General features: G+C 38.0%; 1 long non-coding RNA gene and 4 other non-coding genes across 8 annotated transcripts in view; 2 read left to right on the top strand and 3 right to left on the bottom strand.

Annotated features, from left to right (window-relative positions):
* The window catches only part of LOC138917691 (uncharacterized), a 389,144-nt gene that overhangs the window by 287,352 nt on the left and 77,205 nt on the right, over window positions 1-24,587 (top strand). The window contains exon 5 of one of the 4 annotated variants that reach the window (XR_011426069.1): window positions 11,626-15,450. The exons of 2 other annotated variants lie outside the window; for them this stretch is intronic. This is a non-coding gene — a long non-coding RNA (uncharacterized lncRNA). Of the gene's footprint in view, window positions 1-11,625; window positions 15,451-24,587 lie in introns of those variants that run through there. One more of the 4 variants, XR_011426070.1, reaches the window with a different exon arrangement.
* Window positions 2,628-2,684, bottom strand: MIR217 (microRNA mir-217). Its single transcript, NR_032947.1, has one exon. It is a non-coding gene; the product is annotated as a microRNA mir-217 (primary transcript).
* MIR216A (microRNA mir-216a) lies at window positions 9,818-9,875 on the bottom strand. Its single transcript, NR_032945.1, has one exon. It is a non-coding gene; the product is annotated as a microRNA mir-216a (primary transcript).
* On the bottom strand, window positions 20,390-20,475 carry MIR216B (microRNA mir-216b). Its single transcript, NR_032946.1, has one exon. It is a non-coding gene; the product is annotated as a microRNA mir-216b (primary transcript).
* MIR1461 (microRNA mir-1461) lies at window positions 20,405-20,460 on the top strand. Its single transcript, NR_032944.1, has one exon. It is a non-coding gene; the product is annotated as a microRNA mir-1461 (primary transcript).

Below are 24,587 nucleotides of genomic sequence, written 5' to 3'. Positions count from 1 at the left end.
CTTCCTCTACGTTAAGCCAAAACTCGCTTACTGTGGACCACCTTTTGGTCCATGCTTTGGCCAACCAACCAAACAGACTGTTAGAGCCCCTTCTAACTCTCCACGCTGCACAATAAATGCAGAATCTCTACTCAGTGAGCCCATATCAGTAAATTCAGCCTGATTCAACTTTATATTCCTTCCACCATTGTCCCTCACTCTTACTATTCTTTCCCACACATATTCCCTGGATTTTGTCTGTATGAGTTAGAAAACTCAAGTAGGTCTTTTGGAGTCTAGCATGCCTCCTCATGGGTCACACTTTGTATTTCAACTTTAGAACCTTCTGGTACTTGTATCTAGTTATAGATCTAGAAGCAAAGTTATATCTTAGGTGAGGAGTAGGTCCTAAAGAGACCCAGAATTGTCTTGCATGGAAATTGCCTCAGTGGAGACCGTTACAGATTCCTTAGGCAGTATAGGGTTAATTGCCTCAGATGGGGGTGGGAGGTAGGGTGGAGAGGCCACTCCCATTGGCAAAGAAGACTCTTTAGAATTTAGGGGCTCGAGGTTCTCAGCTTCATCAGGGTCTTCCCACACGTCCCCACTTCAACTTTCAGGATCCTATTCCAATCAATCCAATCCAAGAGTTGGGTATATTGGTCTAGAGCTCAGGGAATAGTCAAGGCTAGAGATATGAATTTCTGATTCATTAGCATATAGATAGTTTTTAAAGATCTGGGACTCGATACCAAAACTCCCTATCCCCTCAGGAGAGACCATAGATAGAGAAAAGGCCTGAGGATGTAATTAGGAAGGTTTCTAAACTTTCATATTCAGGTATGCACTATTGCCCTGGAAAGAAAAATTAAAATAATGATTTCTAGTACAAACAACTCATTTATTCAAACAGTTACTAAGAGCCTGCTATGTGCCAGTAAATCTTCTAGGTGCTAGGGATACCACAGTGAACACTACACAGTCCCAGCCCTCAAGGCACCTACATTCTGGTGAGGAAGACGGATGATAAAAAAACCAAACAAACACGTACACAACACAATGCCAAGTAGTGATAGGTAGTATGAGGAAAAATAAAGCCAGGCAAGGGCATAGAGGGTGATAGATTGAGGGGCTATTTTCAATAGGATAGTTGGGGAAGGTGTTTCTGAAAAGGAGCAGAGACTTAAGTGAGAAAATTAGTTATATGAATGTCTGGAGAATGGAGCAGATTTGGGTATGGCAAACAGGGAAGAATGGAAGAAACTGGCTGAAAGGAAAGCTAGGGTCTGATTCTGTAGAGTCTTAGAGGGTGGGAAGAGAGGGAGAGAGAGAGTTTTCAGAGAATGGGGGAGGCAGAAGGAGAGGAGAGGGAAAAAGATATAGAAAAGCCTGGTGGGCTTGGGCTTTTACAGATGGCAAAGGTTAGAGAATTGAGATTGAGAGGCTCCAGAGCAACTGTGGGGGCATTAAGAATAAGAGAGGAGATTCCTAGAAGTATTGCTGAAGTTTATGAATTGTTTTTCCTTTAATAATCCTTGTCAGATATGACTAGAAGTGGGGATTATTTTTTACAATTACTTGTGGTCATTGGCCTGTGTTTCTTATGATCTAACAACTCTATTGGAACTAGGCCATATGGTGCATATTTGGGTTATATTTAAATTTAATAATCATTAAATTTATGTCTCATATTACCTGCAGGAATTACTATTTAGAGATCCTGCATAGTAGCCTTTTCTCCCTTTGGGGAACATATTCAGCTGAGACTACGAAAATATACATAGTATATACTATATTGTAATTAACTTAAATTGTTTATTAAATTTATTTTACAAGTAGACACAAAAGTTATATTATTGCCTGTACACAATAATGTTCATTCCATGTTAAAGTATATCTATTTCAGGACTGTTGCTCCTCTGAAAACTCTTGATTTCACACAGACTATTATAAATTGGGTTTTAGCATGCTCCCTTCACTGGTATGTAAGCCCCATTAGGTTGGCGACTTTGCTCACTGCTGTATCACAAGTGCATAGAATGGCAGCAGGCACATAATAGGTGCTCAATGAATGTTTGATTAATGAATTAGGAAGTGCAGTAAAATGAACTTGCTTGTCCCTTCAACTAAAAAATACTGAAAGTACAAATGAATTTAGGCCAGTTGAAAGCAGAATTTAACCAACATGTTATCTTTTATAGTAATTGCTTTGTAGCATTTTTTTCTTATAACATTTATTTTAGTGGTAATAGTAGGAAATAATCTCTATTCAAATAACAATACTTATTTAAACTCCATAAACTAAGTTAAAAAAAAGATAAGCAAAGATAGCAAAGAAAGGAAAAAAAGATAGCAAAGAAAAAAAGTCTACTCATTTTTCTTCCAATTTATAAAACTGATCAGCAACTTTAATGCTGTTTTATTTAGTAATATATTTAGCAAGGAAGATACAAGCGTATTAGAGGCATAAACTTGAAACTAGATTAACTTCTCTGGTATCAGTGATAAATTAGTAAGAGTGGTAGGCTAATGATAGGTGTTTTAGCATCTTGGGACCACATCTCTTAGAAACATTTCTCTTAGGCTTATTTTATTCTATAACTATAATCACATCACAGTAAAACTGATGCTTGTTTAGATGCTGAAGGCAATGCATTAGGAACTGATGGTGACTGATTCTTATCCAATCAGTTCCTGATGCAGTATCTGCGACATCAAAAACACTGTAATAATTTATATTAAGTATAATTTATTTCCAAATGAAGCAACTTTGTTCACTTTTGTTCCTACATATGAAATTTGCAATTAAGTAACTCTTAACATGTCATGTAATAAATCAATCCGAAGTCACACTAATGAATAATTTCCCCAATTTATCAAGAGAGACATTGTAAATATAATATGTGTAAGACTCAATTATTGTAATCATTTATTTCATGGTAAACTAGTATGGATAAAAGTATTTTTTAGAAAGCATATTTTACAAATAGCTTTCCTTAAGCCTATTTTTTTGGTTTGTGTGTGTGTGTGTGTGTGTGTGAGGAAGATTGGCCCTGAGCTAACATCTCTTGCCAATTCTCCTCTTTTTGCTTGAGGAAAATTGTTGCTGAGCTAACATCTGTGCCAGTAATCCCCTAATTTATATGGGATGCTGCCACAGTGTGGCCCAATGAGCCATGCTAGGACCATGCCTGGGATCTGAACCTGCAAACCCAGGGCTACTGAAGCGGAGCATGCGAACTCAACCACCATGCCACTGGGCCAGCCCCTTATTCCTGTTTTCTGATGATAATTTTAAAAATATTAAAATCCTAAGGTAGATTTGAATGAGACAATCTGATGGTCATCTAATTTCAGATTCAGATTAACTGATTAGGATAAACTTCATGTTTATCCTACATTTTCAAGACAAGTTTATCATGTCTTTTTAACCACACTAGAATTTCAGCTCACTGAAATGATAAGGTTAGAATTAGAGTTAGTAGATATAGGAGGCACATGACACCAAGAAGAATTAGTGGCCAACCACACAATCCCAAGAATGTTACTGGTTTTCTACCTTATTGATCATTTTGCAGGTCAGCTTTGGATTAATTAGGAAATTGTAATTAATCCTCTAGAATACTCCCAAATATAGAATGAATGAAAGGCTTTTGTATTAGCAAATCCACCCTTCTGTTCAATGGAACTTCTGTTTTACATAGGCTATTTTGGATATAAAGGCTAGGAAATAACTGGGTAGGGAATTTGGAAGTGGAATGGAATTGGAGTTGAGAGGTGGAGATCACAGAATGGAGACTGGAAAGTCCACTGATTGGTATCTGTCTGTCTTCATTTATCTGGATCTCAAGTAGGCCTGAGAGTTAAGGTTTTACCATATTTTTTATTTTACAGATGGCAAAATTTTAGAATACATTAAAGTAGTCCAGGGACATAATTTCCAGCTTATTGTCTCTCTTTCTAGAGTTCTTATCTATGATCAAGTGTGTTATCTCAATTGTTTAGATATTCTATTAAAGTTTATATGCTTTTCAGAGAGTAATTCAGTAAAGCCAGAGGACTTGTAAGCAGAATGGTATTGGGGACCCTAAAGACCTCTGTTAGAGGAGGAACCCCAGGAGAAGTACCTGAAAAGTCAGCCACCATGATATTCCCCTACAGCTTTCATGGTCTCTGTAGGTATAGTTTTTGTTTTTGCAGCTAGATTTGACAGATTAGGAAACTGAGTTAACAACTCTAGCAGTGGCTGGAAAATTAGTTGGTGATGTGTCATTTTGTGAGGTGGGAAGAATGTGATAAGGAAATAAAAGTGGGTGAAGAACAGGGTTCTTCCCTCAAGATTTGATTATTGCAGATATGCTCTGTGGGATTTTCTCTAAGTAGTGTCATTTACCAAAAGTAACAGGAAAGGAGCCCAACTTCCCCCATGTCATGACTCTAAGCTTCTATTGACTATTTGGAGTGCCTAATATAAGAATTCAACAAGTTTTTTGGAAAACCTGAGGACTGGGATATGGTGGTTGGGATGATTAGATATGGCAATATCATCTTTCATTACAAACTGCTGCAGGGAATCAGGTGGGGAAAGAGGGATTCACGGAGATGAATGAAAGGACCTATATAGGCCAGTGGTTATCAAACTTGAGCATGTAGGAGAATTAGCCAGAGGGCTTGTGAAAATACTGATTGCTGGGACACACACTCAGAGTTTCTGGTTTAGTAGATCTGGAACAGGGCTCAAGAACTGGCTTTTATTATTATATTTTTTTGGTGAGGAAGATTGACCCTGAGCTAACATCTATTGCCAATCTTCCTCTTTTTGCTTGAGGACAATTGTCACTGAGCTAATATCTGTGCCAATCTTCCTCTATTTTTTATGTGGGCTGCTGCCACAGCATGGCCTGATAAGTCGTGTGTAGGTCTGTGCCTGGGATCTGAACCAGCAAACCCTGGGTTGCCGAAGCAGAGCATGCAAACTTAACCACTGCACCACCGGGCCAGCCCCAAGAATTGGCATTTTTAATAAGTTCACTGGTGATGTAGTCCAGGGAGATAATTTGAGAACCACTGCTCTAGCCTGGTCTTAGACTATGTGGCCTATTGGAAACAGGTGATCTTAAACAGGACTGTGATAAGTAAGTGTGATGATTTAAAAGGAAAAAGGCCAGAATGAAGCACCTAGAGAAGTGCACGTCCAGTAATAATTATTGGAGTTCAGGAATGTTGCTTGTTAGACATCGTTATATTACTAGAGATCTTTTAGGAGTACGTTTGCAACTTCCCATTTTCATTTCCTTTCACCCCAGAAAAATCATAGAATAGAAACTCTGCCATTCTCTGTATTACTTGAGTCTGGAAATATGGCTAGTATGCCTGTAGACAGTACAAAATGGTAGTAAGGGAAGACAACTCAGAGATAGGCCACCATAAAACAGGAGAATCCTAAAATCCAGGTCACAATTTTGAGCAATCTTTAGAGTATTATATAGGCTAAAGGCATCTTCCAGTAATTGAAGGATCTGTAATAGAACTAAAAAGCAGAAGGTCACCCTTTCCAGAGTATTTCCCAGAGATTTTTCTAGAGAGATTCTTCTGGTATGTCCATTCCAGGTGACAAGACTGTCAGTCAACCAGGGTGCAGCCTTATCTGTTCCTAGAATTAATTAAACTCCTCCCTTCTCCCAAGATTTTCACCATTCTGCTCACGCAACTCCTACTCATTCTTCAAGTCTCTACCTCACTTTCAGTCTAGATGAGGTCTCCCTATCCTTTGCTCATAGCAGTTAACCACCTGTAATCACAATGGAGATATTTACATGATTAATTTACTGACCAACTCCTCCTCTAGATTGAGGGCAAGGATGGCTTGTTCATTGCTATATTCTCAGTACAGAGCCTGGTACCTCATTGGCATTAAGTACTTGTTGGATGGAAAATGAAAAGCAGCTCTATTTTATGGGGAGCAGAACTTAAAGCTAGGGTTTCTTCTTGGTAAAGCATGTTGGCTGAGCTTAGCACCTTCCCCATCCTTACCCACTCCAGGCCACCATGTTCATTGCTAGTAGAGTGTGGGGTGCTGGTGCAGCAGGTTTTGAGAATATGAATTAAATAATGTCATAACCCCCAAAGGAGAGTGTGGTTATTTAGAAGTTTGGGCTTTGAGGATTACTCAGAGGAATTGGCAATATTGGCACAAATTGTGTACCTAGCCAGGTTGCCAATATGAGGGGTTCTAGCTGATACAAGATTGTCTGTAATCAGGAAAGGTTTATTTAATCAGGCTCTACCTTAATGGAAGACAGCTGTGGCTTGGGTAAGACGGTCTGCTTTAGAGTTTGGAGACCTTGCAATGATCATTGAAAATATAAGCCATTTTTGTTTTATTAGTTTTGTTGTTTTGGTTTCGATTTTTGCTCTTTTTTTGGAGTGGGGTTTTGAAAAGGAAGACAAAGATCGACTTTCTGGGCATTCAAAAACTATTCATCCTGCAGTGGTACAGCATGGGGGAGGGTCACAGAAAATTCTAATCTGTATGTCTACGGAAGACAGACACTGTGAGCCTGGAGCCATTTCACAGCTTTTATGGGGGTGCTGCTAGGATGTCCCCAGCTGCTTTGACTCTCAGTGACTTCACAGGCCTTCTTGGTCGTAGATGGAACTTTTACTGACCTGATTTGAGCCTGCTCATATTCCTTACCACATCTATTCAGATGCAGAGGACAATAAAGTCCTTCAAAGGCAGAAGGGTGCCATCCGGCTAGCTTCTTCTCAATAACGGAGTAAAACCTGCTTTCAAGTTGGGGCTTCCCCGCAGCACAAGGCTCCCTACAACAACTGAAGTGCCAGGTCAGCCTCCTGAGCCAGCTGAGCCCCCAGCACCAGCCTTAGACAGGGCTGGAAATCTTACTTGACTTTTTAGTCCAGGAGAAATGTTGATTTCTAGCACTACGGAGGCACAGTTTAGAGTTGTCTGTGGGAATGAGCTCAGGAGGGGAACTTTTCTCAGTTGGGAAACTGACAGGTAGTATGGAAAGGCAGGAAATCAATGGAGAAATCATTTGACCTCTGGACTTCTGCCACTCTGGTAGGCACCTGGGCTGGGTGATGGTGGGGCACCCGGGGGCTGGAAGTCTATACCTGGAGAGGAAGTCAGGATGCTTAGAGAACACTCACAGTACAAGCTTTGGGCACCACAGGTTGTTTTGCAGTATGTGCTAGGACACCTGATCAGGGCAGAATCAGGCAGCATCTAAAGAGACAATCTTGGGATGCTCTTTGCATGGGACCCCAAATACCTAAGGGATGTGGGAGGCACATGGTCACTGTGGCTCCTGAGGGCAAAGCCAACTCCAGGCCTAGAGGTGAGATCTGACATGAGCAATGCTCAGAGCCTCAGTGAGTTGGGATCTATGGTCAAACAGGAACACATAGGCTGACAGATGAAGGGAACATGGCCACCTGTATTGAGCAGAAATAGACTTCAAGCTTACTGTAACAGCTTACAATCACAGATTAAGTACACATCTAAGATGCAGACCTATAGACTGGCAATAGGCTCTGCCTGCCTGCTCTTGGAGAGAGGCTGGCAGATTCCACTTTGACTTACACAGTCTTCCTGGTGTAGGTGGAGGAGGAGTAACAAGTGCCACTCTGTAGATGCTGGTGATTGAGGTGAGGACTTAGTTCCTAGGAGCCCTAACAAGATCTCAGATAGGGAGCAAGAGAGAGCCTCACTACTAAAAGGCTGTTGTACTCCATCTTCAGTTAGGACTGGCATAAACAAACCCCATCTAACAATAGAGTTTTGAATGTTTCATTGACAGAGATGCCAAATCCATCCCTTATTTTGATGCTTATTACCACCAAGATACAATTCTGGAATTTTTAAGTTTAAAAAAAAAAAAAGAGGGTCAGATTCTATATGGTTGAAAAGATAGGTGACTTTTTTCTAAAAACAGCAACACAACTAATTAGTTGCCCAAAGGAGTTGGGGCTCCTGATTCCTGAGCCAGTTTTCTTTTTATTCTCTCATACTAGCTCTCCTCTTGGTAGGAACCAGCTTATCCTGTGGTCTACACTCCTAAAGTTTAATTGCAAGGAAGTTGTTTGGAACCCATGATAAGTATTTCTTTTTAGAGAGAGTTTATAAATGATTAGGTTCTCAGAAAATCCTATTCGATCTATGTTACCTATAAACAAGCCATGCCACTTCTCTAATTAAAACTTGCCACTTGCTTCTTAAGCCATTCTCATTAAAACCCCAAATCCTTATCATGGTCCACCCAGCTACCCTCGAATCCCATTTCCTACTAGTTTTTCTCTCAGTGCACTCCATCCACAGACTTCTTGTTGGGCTCAAATACAATGATTCTCACCTCTGGCTGCACATTAGAATCCCCTAGTGGCTCTTTGATGGCCCCACCCCAAGGCATTCTGATTTAACTCGTCTGTGGTGGAGCCCTTGACACTGGCATTTCTAAAAGCTCCCCTGGTGCCTTTGTAGTAGAGGGTAGTACGAACATTTACAGACAGCAACAATATACTTACCGCGTGTACAAGCATGGCAACAAGCACAGTTCCTGACACATAGCATGTACTCAACTATTTTAAAAATATTTCTTACCCTCTTGAATTACATTCATTTTCTTCCCTTTTGAAACAAGAATTTTCTATCCTTTTTGAAAATTTGTCACCAAGAATTGGAATTGGGAATTTTTTAATGTTTGAAAAAATGGTTATTTCAACTAGCAGGAATATATTGATGACATTTGGAGAGTTTCAGCAGCTTTAAAGGGCCCTAATGAGCCCTGAAGATTAATATGAAGCCCTCTTCTTACCAGAGGTGTTATTTTCTGGTTTGGTTCCATATTTTTACTGTTATTCTGGGGATAACTAATCTTCAAAATGACCTCGTACTACCCAACATCAATTTCTGGCAAGAAAACTGAATAGGTCATACTATACTAATCTGCCTCAGTAGCAGAAATATCCGTAATTTAATCAGGCAGACACAGGCTTCTCTTCCCGAGGATACCCAAGGAGCTATGTGTCAGTCAAAACCTTTGAAATAGCATCTTTAATAATTTTTCTTGTTAAAGTTAGTCTTATATTTAATCACAAATTTGCTCCATCTAATTTGTTTTGTATTGCTGGGTGAATGAGGAAGATAACTGGCCCTGATTTCTTCACCCTGCAGTAATACCTTACATTTATTTTCATTCTTTTTGCAGAATATGGATTTCTGCCCGTTTCCAGGGGTCACCAAGAATTGGAGTTGGGTCCAGCTCAAAAGTCTTGTGGCAACCTTAGCCTGAGCCACAGTTGATACTAAATTTCAATATTAATTAAGACAGTTGAATGGGAAACATTCATAGAGGAATGAGGAAGGGCAATTCAATGTGATAATCTGGGCAGCAAAGTTTGAGAGGGCCTGGCAGGAGATTCTCCTCTTTTGAACTCCTTGGAATTTGACAGAGTAGCATTCACATATAGAGTGGGAGGAGCTTTCAGAAGGAAAACATTTTAGGTTCAGCTTCTAACACCCAAACTCCCTTGGTTGCAATTTAAAAAAAGCACAAAAACAAACCAAGTAGCATTGAAGGAGTACTATAAATAGTATGTGAATCTAATAATGGCAAATTAATTCCCAAGGCTGGGTGCCTTTCCATTATGACAGGACTTGAGAAAAAGATTTGCATATGATTAAAAGAGGTTGAGAAAGAAACAGTAACTATACAGCTTTTTTTTTCTTGGTCATGAAATAGAAATTTGATACTCTAATTTTGGAGCCATGCAAGTCTTTTGGTCCTTGAGGGCAAGGAAATTGCTCTGTTTAGCATAATCCCAGAGACCACTGTGGGGATTTATGAACATCTCACAGTTGCCAGCTGAGATTAAACCAACTCACAGCCATCCAGGTTAGATCTGCAAGAAGAATCTTGTGAGCAGAGGCATATGGGTGCATGGCTTCTTTCACTGAGTGCATCAGCTGAAGACCTGGCATTGAAATCTTGTCTCCTCCTTTTTTCTTGATGAGACATTATCAAGCTACTCTTCTTGCTGAATGGGAACCTTATTTTCACACATTTCTGGCATACGCAGCATTTCATATAATGTCATAAAAGTACAATCTTTGCATTTAGAAAGGATTTGTTCTACTTAATCCTTACGTAATGTGAAACACAATTAAGTTGGAGTATAGGTAAATGTAAAACCAATCATCTGAAAACCATTTTAAAACGAGCTTTGTAAAGAATTTGGGACTACCAAAGCCAAACATCCTAAAATATTTATTTATCTCAAGAAAACCAGTAATTATATAAGTGAAAAAAGTAACGACCGTGTACTCACCAAAGGGGCAGGTGTGATAACGGAGGTCCAGGTCTCTATCTTTTTTAGATGGTAGTTTCTGTGTCCTTCCCTTTGCCCATGCTGCTTTATTATAGCTACATCTGATTGGGCCATGAGCCTTAGCCCCTTCAGTCCACTGGGAGGGAGCAATCAGTGGCAGGAATCAAGAAAGGTGGGAGGAGGAGACGCCTGCGCCTGCAGAGGTTCTCCACCATCTGCTGAGGAGATTCTCAACTTCAGTGAGCATAAGCAGCACCAGGGGAGCTTGTTACAAATGTAGATTCCCCAGGACGAAAGTCCAGATTTAGATTCAGCAGGTCTGGGTTAGGGGCTGGGATTTACACTTTGGCGGGGATTTTCCCTGCCTTTCTCTCTAGCATCATTTCATACTACATTTCTTTCCCTACACTGTAGGCTCCAGCTATAACAAACTGCGTGAAGTTCCAAGAATCCAATGAGCTGTGTTATGCCTTGTCCATATGTGGAATGGTTTCTGCTTCCTCTCTCCCTCCTCCAATACACCCACATGCGCACAGGCCATACACACCTTGTGTGACTGACACACGTGCTGAATCTAAGACCCATATCAGACACTGCTTTCTCTCTTCAGTCTCCCTTCTCTGCCATCCTGTTCGACTTTTACTCTTCCTGTTTTGGCACCCATTATACACAATGGTGTTTTCTTGCTTACATGTTGTCTCCATCAGTAGACTGTGAACTTTTAAATGTAGGGACTGTGCTTATTCATCTTTATATTCCCAGCCATACAATTCTCAGTATAGCATCTAATACTTAGCAAGTACTCAATAAAATTTGTTGAACTAAATCAAATATTCATTGAAGCAAAGAATTATCGATTCCAGCTCATAACTTGTCCTTAAATAACTGAGACTTGACAAAATTAGAATAGTGATAATTTGCTGTTAGAAAATGGCTTTTCATGGAAAAAAAATCAGGTAGTTATAAAGTTACAAAACAAGTGAGAAAGCACAAGTGAATCAAATCTTGTTTTTCATATGAATTCCTAAGTAAAAGAATACTCTTTGAAAAATAAAAATGTCTGCTTATTGGAATTTAACATTTAAAATATAGTTCTAAGTTTATGTTCTGGAGTCAAATTGCTCAGAATAGAAAATAAATAGAGGATTTTATCCTAATAAAAAACCATTGGCTTGTCATTTCTCCTGTCTTTCCTCTCAAGGCATTAGGATGAATGACACAACTGCAAAGCAACATGCGTGATGGTTCATTTTTTCTTTTCTCTTAACCTTAGGTTTGGTTTTCCTTTCTCCCTAGGTTTAACACTGAAAAGTGACTGTAAAGAGATAGCAAGAATAAAGATGTAGTTCTTCTTCCCTCTACTGGAAAACATAGAAAAAGAAGATCATAAAGGAAACACTATACATTGATGAGGAAGATGAGATAGCTGCAGGTGAACCTGAAATAGGGTATGTCATGCCCACAACTGTAGTGGGGAGGGCTCTGAAGGGAAAGCACAGACACACACATTGCTACCTTGCCTACCTTACCAGGTTGCCTTTGTTGGACAATTAAAAAGAAAAAGGATGAAACTAGCATAGGGTAGTTTTGGTAACCAAGCTATGCCAATGTGGTTAAATAGTCAATGGGCCAGATAAACTAAAAAAGTAGTAACAGAATAAAGTATCAAGGAGTAAGCCTTTTCTAACGCTATCTATACATCTTATTCAAAGATTTTAGGGAGATTACCAAAGGAAGGAGGCCTCTAAATCCATAGTAGATGTTTCTACAGGCATCTTTTGAGGCATTGCAATTTATGCATTTGTGATCTTAGTTCTACTGGAGACGTTCTATAGATTTGTACTTGGATGTAACAAAAAAATTCCTGTCAGGTCGTTGAATCTGTTCAAATAGTGACAATTTTAATATTTCCTTGAAGACTAGTGTCATTTATTCAAAACTGGAATTATTTAGATATCTTCTGAAAACTTAGAAGGTTTATCCTTCCTGCTGCAAGCTTGACTGTGGAACAGAGCACAAGGTGTTGGGAAGCTTGTGAGCTTTGGAGCGAGGTAGACATGGGTGTGATTCCTGGTTCTACCAGTTACTGGCTGTGGGCTTTAAGGCAAATTATTTTGTTTCTTGGAGTCTCAGTTTCTGTGTTGTTAATACTTGTGTCTGATATTGTTAAGAACTAAATGTGATAATATTTGAGAAAATGTCTACCTAGTACAGAATCTGATACTCAATAAACTCTAGTTTTATTTTAATTTACCACCATGTGCTATGATTAACTAAATTACTTTTTCTATTTTTTTTCAAATTTCCAACCTCTAGGTTTTAAAAAAGTTACCCAAATTCCACTCTTGTTTTTCATGCTTGTATCTTCTTTGTTATCCTCCTCCTTTCTAGAAGTTTTTCATATCTGCTTTTTGTACCTTTCTTAAGCTACTCATTTATTATTGATGTACCAGAGTGTACTAGGGTGTAGGTCAAGAGGTGTATCTATTTCTACAGTCAGGGGCTTCTGAGTTTACATGATGTTTATGGTTTCTCAAAACCCCATGGTATCTAGAGTTGATATAAGCATATTTATAATGCAGTTTTGTCTTCTTTATGAATATGAGCACTCCATCATTTGAGACATGTTTAGAAATCTAGTCCTCCCTCAGCCTTCAAGTCTAAATTCTGAAACATCTCAGGTCTTTGGGCACTCAAACTCACACTGGTACTGAAGTAGTACTAATTTGGTCACATTTGGGTGTCTTTTGCAATACTCCTTTTGGAAATTAACTCAAAACAAAGGCAGCAAATCGATAAAAACCAACTAAAAAAGTGCTGGTGGATGAGAGGACTTATAAGAACTGTTCCAACATGACTTGCTTCTGTATCCCAATTTCCTAGCAGTTGTGATGACCACCTGAAGGTTCCCCAAACAAATTTCCTCTCTTTGCTTTCTGGGTAGGAGTCACTCTGCAAGCAATAACCTTTTTCAGGTCTGCTTCCTTTTACCTTATCTTCTTGTTCTTTCTGGGATTGGGACTCTGAATCCCCCAAGGTTTGAAAGATTGCCAAACATTATTTATTATTTTTGTAGCCTTGTAGGCATTCAGAAAATGTTTGGCTTCATATTGGTTTCAATAAAATAGTTGGCTGGAGTTACAAATAAGCATTTTGGTTGGAATTTTGCTAAATACCAGTTTGAAGCTGAATTTTGGTAAAGCTGCTCGGAATACATCTATCCTTGTCAATGGATTTGTTTGTTTATTAAGTGCATACTTTCTGGATTTTTGTGGGAAGAGAAGGTCAGACAGAGGAGCATAAGGATTAGAAGTGATTACGAATAGAGAAAAGGATTCATGGAGAATGGTGTCCAGAGATAAGGCGTTACAAGAAGGGAGTCTGAGTCATACTGTGCATAAGTGGGTGTCCAGCCCAAGGCAAAAGCCAGAACTGCCATTGAGCTGAGCTTCCCATTGGCATGTTTTCCACATTCTGAATGGTGGAGACATTCTTGAATAGGTAGTCACAGAGCAGAAGTGTAACTGATATAAAGGATGGTTCTCATAAAAAAGGCTTTATCCTTCTCTAGTTCAAGCTTCTACAAAGCCTTAAAAAGAAGCCAGCTCTACTTCAAGGGACACAGTGCATCCCCTGTAACTGGAGCCAAGTAGATGAATAAATAACCTCTTCATGGAAAGCCATTAGCAGGTTGGATAATGATACTAACATGAGTAATTGGAGAGAAATAAATGAAGTAGTTGCTATTAGAACAGTCATTAAGGGTTGCCTATGTATAATTGGATTGTAACCCTTAAGACTTGGCATATGCCACCTTCACTTTCTTAAAAAAGAAACAGTATTTTGAAGGTCCTCTTTCAGAAGACAAGAGACATAGCAATAACTAGTTTCAGTGACATGAGGCATTGATCATGGCTCAATGGAGTTATAGTTGTAGTGGCTGAATCAGCTTAAACCTACCATCTTTTGTAGAGTACACCAGCAGTAGAACAAGAAGGGAATTTTATCCTGGAAATTTTTAGGAGAGAGTGTCTAGAATCCCAGACCTCTGAAGATTCTTGCAAGAGAGAATAAACTTCAGTCTGTTAGTTTGTCACAGTTTTCTACGATGATACTTGGTTTGGGGTGATGGAGGAGATGCTAAAGGCAACAAACAGAGAATAGTGGAAGATTAGGTACTTGAAGCCTGCAAACCTTTAAGTTTGAATGACAAAATGGACAAGGTTGCAACAGGGTTGACTTACCCACTGTCAGCTCCTTTGAGGCTGGGTCTGGTTTGAGATTCTTCTGTAATTCTCACAGTACCCAACTGGGGCCAGTGGCTTCTTATTGATGGGTTGAATGTCATGCCACAATCTGGCAAGATTCACCTCCTGCAAGAAGGTGGTTATTTCAGAAGGAAATGTATGCCCATAGTCAATTTAACTGGCTCTTGACCCAGCAAATTGGCTTAACACCTACAAAAGCATAGTTTTCTTATTTTAAAATAGGATCCCAATTTCTGTTTCATAGGATTGCTAGGGGCTTGAATAAGACTATTTCTATAGAGTGCCTAATTTATACCTGATACAGAACACAAGAAATTGTAGCTGCTATTTTATTATTCCCTCAGCATTACAATAATTTGTACGGGTTAAGAATTTGAGTTGACCTTATTATCACAACAAACAAACAAAAAACAACATTAGCTAAGCATACTACTATTAATAATAATAATAAAAAGCTGCTATTTAATGAGTGATTACCATGTGCCTCACCTTGTACTAAGTATTTTATGTAGATTATTTCATTTGATCTTGACAACAACCCAGCAGGAAAATTCTCATAAAAATCAAAGTGAAAATGGAAGAATGTCCAATAGCAGTACTTTTCCTTAAAGTTGCAAAGAAATGTGGGACTCATTTTCTGGAAAAACAAGTTCCAGAGGTACAGTGAGAAAAGGAAAGAGAGATAGAGGCAGATAGAGAGAGATACCAGGAGGCGTAGTCATTTTATGATTATATGAGCCCTTCTTGAAGAGGAGCCTGAGAACGCCACCTAGCCAGCATTTGTGAACGGACACCTGGAGCTTTGTGGGCAGTGCAAGGGTGGACCGAGATAGGACTGTGAGGAAAAAATAAAGGAAACATTTTTGCATTGCTTTTGAGATATTAGGAAACGACTGGGACCTGTTAGAGAAGATAGATGCCCAGTCTACAGAAGAAAGCCCATTAAGAAAAAAGCCTATAGAGAGAATATCTGATGAGAGGGAGGCCCCAAAAAAAAAATCTCTTAGGGGGCTGGCCCCGTGGCCAAGTGGTTAAGTTCGCGTGCTCCGCTGCAGGCAGCCCAGTGTTTCCTTGGTTCGAATCCTGGGCGCGGACATGGCACTGCTCATCAAACCACGCTGAGGCAGCGTCCCACATGCCACAACTAGAAGGACCCACAACGAAGAATATACAACTATGTACTGGGGGAATTTGGGGAGAAATAGGAAAAAAAAATCAAATAAAAAAAAATCTCAGGATTGAAACTGAAAAATTAAAGTCCCTAGGGCAAGCAGTAAGGGCTTTAGGAGAGGGAGAGTAAATACTCTGTGTGAAATCAGTTATTTTGTTTGTGGGCTTGCATGTGTTTGGGGAGGAGATGTCAGGACTCTTCATAGATATATATTATAAAATAAAATTATTTTATTGAGGTAAATACCCTTACAGAAAAATGCAGAAGTCATAAGTCTATGGCTTGATGAATTATCCAAAGTGAACACACCCATGTAACCACCACCCAGGTCAAGAAAGAGAATATTACCATCTTTATAAATATTTACTCCTCATAGTTTTCACATGCTTAGTTTTTTAAATGAATTTGTGTCCTTCTAACATGGATATTTAAAGTCAAATGTGGTCAGTTAGGATAGTTTATATATAAAGTGAGAAAGGAGGGCTTGTTCTCTCTTGTTGGGAAAAACACTTTAAAATTCATAACATTTCATAAAAGTGAGATAGTAAAATCTGAATAAAGTACAATTGACTTCTGAAATAAGGGATAATTTTATGCATCTCCCAAACTTATTAGGGCACTGAAAATTAAGATTCAGAGCGGAATCCCCACTAAAAAAAGGAATACCTCATTTTCCTTGCTTAAAGCCCTCAAGAACATAGAGCATTTGGCACTGTTCCAACCACATGGTGAGCTCAGCAAATATTTGTCAATAATCATAATGGTGATAAGTTACCTTTTTAATATAATACATGGTGATTCCTGGTTTCCCTAAAGCAATAACCTGCGGCAAAGAAATAGGACTTTTAGTTCTTCTGAAGCTCCTGGTTGGAACCTCAGGGGAAAGAACAATCTATGTGAATTAGTGATGATATGTTTTACACACCAGTTGAAATGATTTTTCCCTTCACCTCCACCCCTCCCACAACCAAACACAGCTCTGAGTTTTGTAGAGATGAGGCAGAGAATGGAAGGAGGGAAAGAAAATAAGAGGCAAGACGATGAGGAGCAGAAGTATGGGAGAGGAGAACAAATGCCAAGTTAAAGCCACTGAGGAAAGGCTCCTTTGTACTTTCTTTTGTTTCAAGGAATTAATGCTACAATTTAGCATAGCAATTCACCATATATTTTGTTAGATCAGATTTTATTGGGTACTACTCTTATTTTGGTGGGTAATCATTTGTGAGGTGAAGGAAGTTCTCCATGGCAGCCACCATGGTTCGTCACTACTAGGACAAAATTAAAAGCCTTTTGTCAAATGGAAAAGCTATCTATTTTTTATATATTGTAATATCCTTAATGGGCCCTTCAGGTGAAACTTTACAGAAGACGGGGTTGACAAGCGATGTGTAAATTTGACAATGAGCAATGAATTTGATAACATTTACCTCTTTATGAGTGCTAATTCAAGCCAGGTCTTACAAAACCATAAAGTGATCCCCACTGTGCTACAAGTATATTAATGATTTGCTTTGCCTTCATTTTTAGGTTGTCAGCAGAAATTAGGAAAGGATGAGGCATCTGTTTCATAATGATGTGTGAATTTGTTGGTTTGTCATGTCCTCAGCAATAGTAAGGCACGATTTTAGCATTTACCTGTTGGGGTTAAACTATAAATAGATGCAGAATTTACATAAACTTTCTTCACTGGTGCTCACTCTAGCCAGTAGATTATAATTTAGCAGCTTTGATTTTGAGTCAGCCATTTGGCTTATATGACAAATTGAATAATTCTTTAGGGCACTTTTACAAGAATATAGACCATTCAAGTAGGAATAAGTGTCATATGGTGCAAAAAGCCCCTGAGGTCCAGTTTCAGGTTTACCACTAACCAGTTGTATGACCCAAGGCCACTTAGCCTCTGGGCCTTAAAATTGGATGGTGTTTAAGATAATGGGCTTTGCAGTCAAACAGATCTAGTTCAAGTCCCTTATTAAACCTCTAGGAGCTTTAGTTTTCTCATCTGCAAAGTGAGACCATTAATAATTCAACTTCATACAAGGTTGTTATAAGGCTTAAATGGGACAGTGCATGTAAAATGCCTAGCACACAGTCAGTGCTTAATAAACATTAGAGTTGGAATAAGTAGTCACTATTTTCCTTTTCAGATCTGAAATGTTAGGATTCTGTGAATGATAGAGTTTCTGAAGTGTCTGTCAGGATTGTATCCAGTTAGGAATTTCAAGTTCCTGAAGGGTGGCACATTGTAGCCAAGCTTTACTTCCGCATCGCCCTCGGGCATTGGTATATTTAAGTTACACATTTATTGAAAACCCTGACATTCCTTGAAAGGAAAGAGGAGGAAATCTGCTACCCTGTCAGAAGAGGAAAGACCATGTGGACTGGTTTGGCACAGTGCTTCAAGAGAAGCTGTTTGCTTTGCCTTAAGGATTAGTGGCTTTGGGCTCACCAGAGTGGGACCAAGGAGCATGTCTGGACCTGGGAAGGAGAGTGATCAAAGATAGAGGCCGGTGTCCTTGGGAGGGGCCAATGATGGGGTAAATTAATATTCCCATCAGCATCCTCTCGCTTGCAGTTTCCACAGCTATGGTGGAGGGAGATAGCAGGAGATCAGGCCACCCCCAAAACTTGCCCAGTTCACTCCAAGCATAACAACATCGAAGAGGAAATTGAGATCCAGGAAGGCGTAAGTCGAGGGAGAGTCAAACATTCAAAACCCAGGTTTCCTGGCCCATAGTGCCATGTTTATTCCTCCATACTATTTTGTCTCAGATGTATAGTTGTGTAGATTCAGATCATTTCTTTCCTTTCCATTTATGTCTCTCTGGGCTTCATTTTCTTTGTTCATAAAATGGGGCTGTTAATAATACTGTCCTCACCATGTTCATGGCAAGGGCTAAACTGGGTAATATGTATAGAGTGCTTCGTGCAGTAGTAGCTGTTAGTTGTTGCTGTCAGATAAGTGAGAGCTTCTCTACTGCCTAGGAGGATACTAAACTCCTAGCATGACTTTTTATTGTTTCCTCCAATGAACCCCATGTTTTGAAAGATTTTGTATATTAAATCGCATATATCGGTTAATAACTTTTTAATTTTGTTATTGCATCAATACTGAATTGATTTAATTTCAATAAAAGCAAAGAAACTTGATAGATAGAAAGCCTCTCCATCCTTATCTAAGTAAATGTACTTCCTTCAGGTTGTTTGAATTGTCTAAAACATCTTGCTGATCACCAACACAGTCTTTGCAGATTCTGGACATAGTTGGGCTCTCACTTTTCAATGAATAAGCCAACCCTTAATATTATAATCTGAGTGAGTTGACATTTTGTGTGTGATCTAATTCAAATTTTTCAATGTTACAATTTTTTCCATTGCATCATGGGAAATTGATGTGGTCCAGAAATAACAAAAATGAATTCATTAAGAACGAAACTGAAGATGAGTTTTTAGCATGCTACCACAAGTTATTGATTAGCAGGCATACCAACATTTCAGATACTACATTCTGATATATAAGAACTAAAGTGTATATTTTATTCACTGTCATTAAAGGCCAAATTCAATTACAATTTATAATTTTTTTTACCCTTTAGCCATCCAATTTTTATACTACCAGAAAAGAAAAAAAATAATTTCTTTTAGTATACAGAAATTAGATCTTTTATAGCCAAATTCCACTGTTAAGAGGGAAAATTATAAAGGATATTGAAAAAGACAAATTTGTATAATCTCATCTCTTATTTTTTAAAAATATGTTACATAGAGGACAAGTCTTGACTCTTTCAAATATTATTGGGTCAGGCTAAAATAATTTCATTGTGAGAGCATTTTCCTTCTCTGTGTGCAGTCTAAGTGCATATTTTGTGCTCTTAGGAATAACTTTCCAAAGCTGTGTAAAGAATGTAGCAATAAAATCTAATAAGAATTATGGCTCATGACTTGAATGATGTCAGTACCCTTTTAATCCTCCCAAACATGAAAACGTTTTCTCCTCCTAAATAAGATTTCTTAACTCTTTATTTCTAAGGAAATAAACAGAGCTCTGCAATTGCATCAGCAAAGTAAGAGTTAAAGGAAGATGTTTCATTCCCTTATTAATGCTTATGCTTATTATTAAGATAAGCACTTTAGAAAAGAAATTTATCCTAAACAATAATATTTTAATGAATACATTTGTTTTGTCCTATTTTTTCATATGTTATATAACATTAGAAGACCTCTGAGTTCAGTGTTCCAGCAATAATCTTTTGCTTTCTTTAAACCAGTGGTTCTCAAACTTGAGTATGAATCAGAATCACCTGGAAGGCTTGTTCAGCCACATTGCTGGGGCTCATGCTCAGAGTTTCTGATTCAGGAGGACTGCGCTGGGCATGAGAATTTGCATTTCCAATAGCTTCTCAGATGATGCTGATAACAGCTTTAAGCCATTTTAGTCTTCTTATTTTACAATTTAATTTGGTGGGATTCAACCATCCTGAGGCATATATGCCCCTTAGGTTTACAAGAAACCAAAGTTAAGTGTTAGCTATAGTCTGATTATTTGGTCACTCCTGATTTATTTCAAATCAAAGAACTGCACAGAGAAAGCAAGGTTGATGAAACCGTTCGAAGCTTGAAGATGTCAGACTGTAGAATCTCTACGGGTAAGTGTGTGATTTCTTTAGTGACATCACATTTGCCTGCAGAGATTTTCCAGTCTGCCACTTTGAAGTTGTATTTAAGATGGAAAAAAGTTGTCTTCTTTCTACAGTGATCTTTCCAGGACTGCTAGATTTTAAAACTATATTTATCCAAGGTTAAAATTGAAGGGGAAAAAGGAGTTATAGTTGGGGTTCAGATAGGAGATAAATGAGAATGGATACTCTCTAATTCTGCCACACATCTCCATAGAGAATGAAGGAAAATGGGAAAAGTGAAGCTTTCCCAAACCACCACTGATTTCTTTTGTAACAGTGTTTTACCCATACTGAAAGCATCTTATGGTCAGTCTAAGTAATACCCTTGAGTTTCAAGCAATTTTATCTAAAGGTTAGACTTTGCAATTAGGTTTCTCAATGTCTTTCTTAATTTACCCTAGGCCTAACTAATCACAAGAGAGATGAGTAGGAGGAAGTGTGTTTCTCAATTTTCCCCATCTCTCTTCTCCCTATTAGCCGTCTTATGATAAATAACATCACCAGCTGCTAATTTTAAAGTGCTGGAATAATGCATAATAAGCAACATTTTACTTCAGGAGAAGTTCAAGAATAATCTACTTTGTGAATAGTGTGATATCATTAACTCTACAATGTTCTTTTTGTTTTTGTTCATTTGTCAGAAAAAATGTTGTTTCTCCATGTTAACTGTAATTTAATTTCAACATTTGACTGCAGAAAGGACTTTGTGTATTTTGTTCCTGTTGTATCCAGCACAGAGAACAGTTCCTGGCACATAATAGGTACTCAATAAACATTTATTTACTGAATGGCCATTAATTTACTGAAGATATTTTTTTGCAATTCCTGTTTACCATTAGAAGGGTAATACATATACATAAAGTCACATATTTTATTGATATCAGAGTGAATATATTTAATTTCAGACAAGATAAAAGAATATTTAAATATGAAAAATCCATCTTGGTAATGAAGCATATACTTATAATAAAATGCATTATAATGAAACTGTTAAAAATAATTTCCTTAAAGTCTAACAAAGTTATATTGTGCCTTTCTGGCATGTAGTTTTATTTCAGATGATGAGTTTTTTAGTCCTGGATTGTATCCAAATTTGTGTAATAATGAATCACAAAATTAGGTTTGATTGTGTTTACACTGCACAACACAGTGTCTTGATTATCTGTTAATCTGCCGTATACACATCCTTTGACCTCAAGATGACTTTAAAAGCATCCTCTCAATTGCATTCTGACTTTTCTAGATAAACCATAAATACAAACTTAACATTAAATCTAAGCGTAGAGGATATAACAGGTGGCCCTGATATGACGTGAGTGGAGCTAAATAATGTGTTGAAATAATTGGAGCTTAGAAAGATAGAAAACATCTGGGTTTCAAGGGAGAACATTTCCATCCTTTTTACTGCTTTTTAAATAGAGAGCTACATCATCCTGAATTATGTAGAAGGAAGGGGCTAATGTTAGGAACTCTATGACCCTCATTATTGTCCTCTGAGCTCCAAAGGGTGGGACTAGTATACTTTGGTTATGGGAGAAAGATAAGCCTCCTTATGCCATTTTTCATTTTCTCTTTTCCAATCATGCTTTTTGTTTTATATGTGCTTGCAAGGCCTGGTTAACAGTATCACTTGTTCTTTTGAAGGAAAATTGAACTTTTGAATGATGGAATCATAGTTGCCATGTCCCTGATTGTTGATATCTTGTTTGTTTCTTTGCTCCATGGGAAAGCATGGATGGAACAGAGCTTTGGAACAGCATCATCATTTTAGCTCTATGACTAGGTTCTTTACAGACAGCCAACCTATAATACAGGGCTCCTGTTAGTTTAAACACTTCCATGGAGAGAGACCTTTTTATAAATACAAATATTTGATATATAAACATTATCGGACATCAGCATATTTAGAACAGATGCATTTACAAGACTATGCCTAGCAGAGATTAAAGGTCTGAAAAAAATCGGACAGTACAGTATATTTTAAAAGATCAGGAGGTCAAGATCTACCAAGGAGTTCTCAACTATGGAACAAATTCCCAAGCCCCAACTGAGACGTCCTGAATCTGAACATCCAAGATGTGAATTTGAGAAGTCTCTGTTAAAAAAAAGGTAATAAACTTTATTTTTTAGAGAAATTTTAGGTTCACAGCAAAATTGAGTGCAAAGTACAGAGAATTCCCATATAGTCCCTATTCCCACACACACACAACCTCCTCTGCTATGGATATCAGGTACCACAGTGATACATTCATTGCAATTGAAGAACTACATTGATACATCATTACCATTCAAGGTCCATAGTTTAAATTAGGGTCATTCTTGGTGTTCTGTGGATTTTGACAAATACATGATGACATGTATCCACCACTGCTGTATTATACAGAATAGCTTCACTGACCTAAAAATTTTCTGTGCTATACCTATTCATCCTCTCTCTCCCTAACCCCTGATCTTTTTCCTGTCTCCATAGTTTTGTTTTTTCCAGAAAGTTATAAGGTTGGAATCATACAGTATTTTGCCCTTTCAGACTGGCTCCTTTCAGTTAGTAATATGCATTTCCTCCGTGTGTTTTCATGGCTTGATAGCCCATTTCTTTTTAGCACTGAATAATATCCCACTGTCCTATTGTAGGTGAATATCTGTTCACCTACTGAAAGACTTCGTAATTGCTTCCAAGTTTTGGCAATTATGAATAAAGCTGCTATAAACATCCATGTGCAGGTTTTGTGTGAACAAAAATTTTCAATTTATTTTGGTAAATACTAAGAAGCACAATTGCTGGATATATGGTGGAAGTATATTTAATTTTCTAAGAAACTGCCAAACTCTCTTCCAAAATGAATTTACCAGTTTGCATTCCCACCAGCAATGAACCAGAGTTCCTGTTGCTGCATAGCCTCATCAGCATTTAGGGTTGTCAGTGTTTTGAATTCTGGCCATTCTAATAGGTATGTAGCAGTCTCTCATTATTGTTTTAATTTGTACTTCCCTAATGACATATGATGTTTCCATATGCTTACTTGCCATCTGTATATCTTCTTTGGCGAGGTGCCTCTTCAGGTCTGTTACCCATTTTTTAATAGGATTGTTTTCTTATTGTTGAGTTTTAAAAATTCTTTGCATATTTTGGATATCAGTCCTTTATCAAATGTGTCTTTTGCAAATATTTTCTCCCAGTCTGTAGCTTGTCTTCTCATTCTCTTGACATTGTTTTTTTGCAGAGCAGAAGTTTTTAATTTTAACGAAGCCCAACTTATCGATTATTTCTTTTATGGATTATGCCTTTGGCCTTATATCTTAAAAGTCATCACCATACCCAAGGTCACCTAGGTTTTCTCCTATGTTACCTTTTAAGAGTTTTATAGTTATTCATTTTACATTTAGGTCTGTGATCCACTTCGAGTTAATTTTTGTGAAGAGTATAAGGTCTGTGTCTAGATTAAATTCTTTTTGCACACGGATGTCCAATTATTCCTGCACTATTTGTGGAAAAGACTCTTTGTTCTATTGTACTGCCTTTGCTCCTTTGTCAAAGATCAGTTGACTGCATTTATGTGGGTCTATTTCTGGGCTCTCTATTCTGTTCCATTTTTCTATTTGTCTATTCTTTCATCAATACCACACGGTCTTTATTACTGTAGCTTTATAGTAACTCTTGAAGTTGGGTAGTGTCAACCCTCTGACTTTGTTCTTCTCCTTCAACGTTGACTTGGCTACTCTAGATCTTTTGCTTCTCCATAGAAACTTTCAAATCTGTTTGTTGCTATCCACAAAATAACTTGCTGGGATTTTGATTGGGATTGCATTGAATCAATAGATCAAGTTGGGAAGAACTAACATCTTGAGTCTTTCTATCCATGAACATGGACTGTCTTTCCATTTATTTGGTTATTTCTTGAAATCTTTCAGTAGAGTTTTCTAGTTTTCCTCATATACATCTTGTACATCTTTTGTTGATTTATACCTAAGTATTTCACTTGTTTCAGGTGCTAATGTAAATGGCAACGTGTTATTAATTTCAAATTCCTCTTTTTCATTGCTGGTATATAGGAAGGCAGTTGACTTTTGCATATTAACTTTGTACCTTTCAGCCTTGTTGTAATTGCTTATTAGTTCCAGGAGTTATTTTGGTAGGATTTC

The sequence above is a fragment of the Equus caballus genome, chromosome 15, assembly GCF_041296265.1.
Source record: "Equus caballus isolate H_3958 breed thoroughbred chromosome 15, TB-T2T, whole genome shotgun sequence".
NCBI classification, from domain to species: domain Eukaryota; kingdom Metazoa; phylum Chordata; class Mammalia; order Perissodactyla; family Equidae; genus Equus; species Equus caballus.
This window is presented reverse-complemented; position numbering and strand designations above follow the sequence as displayed.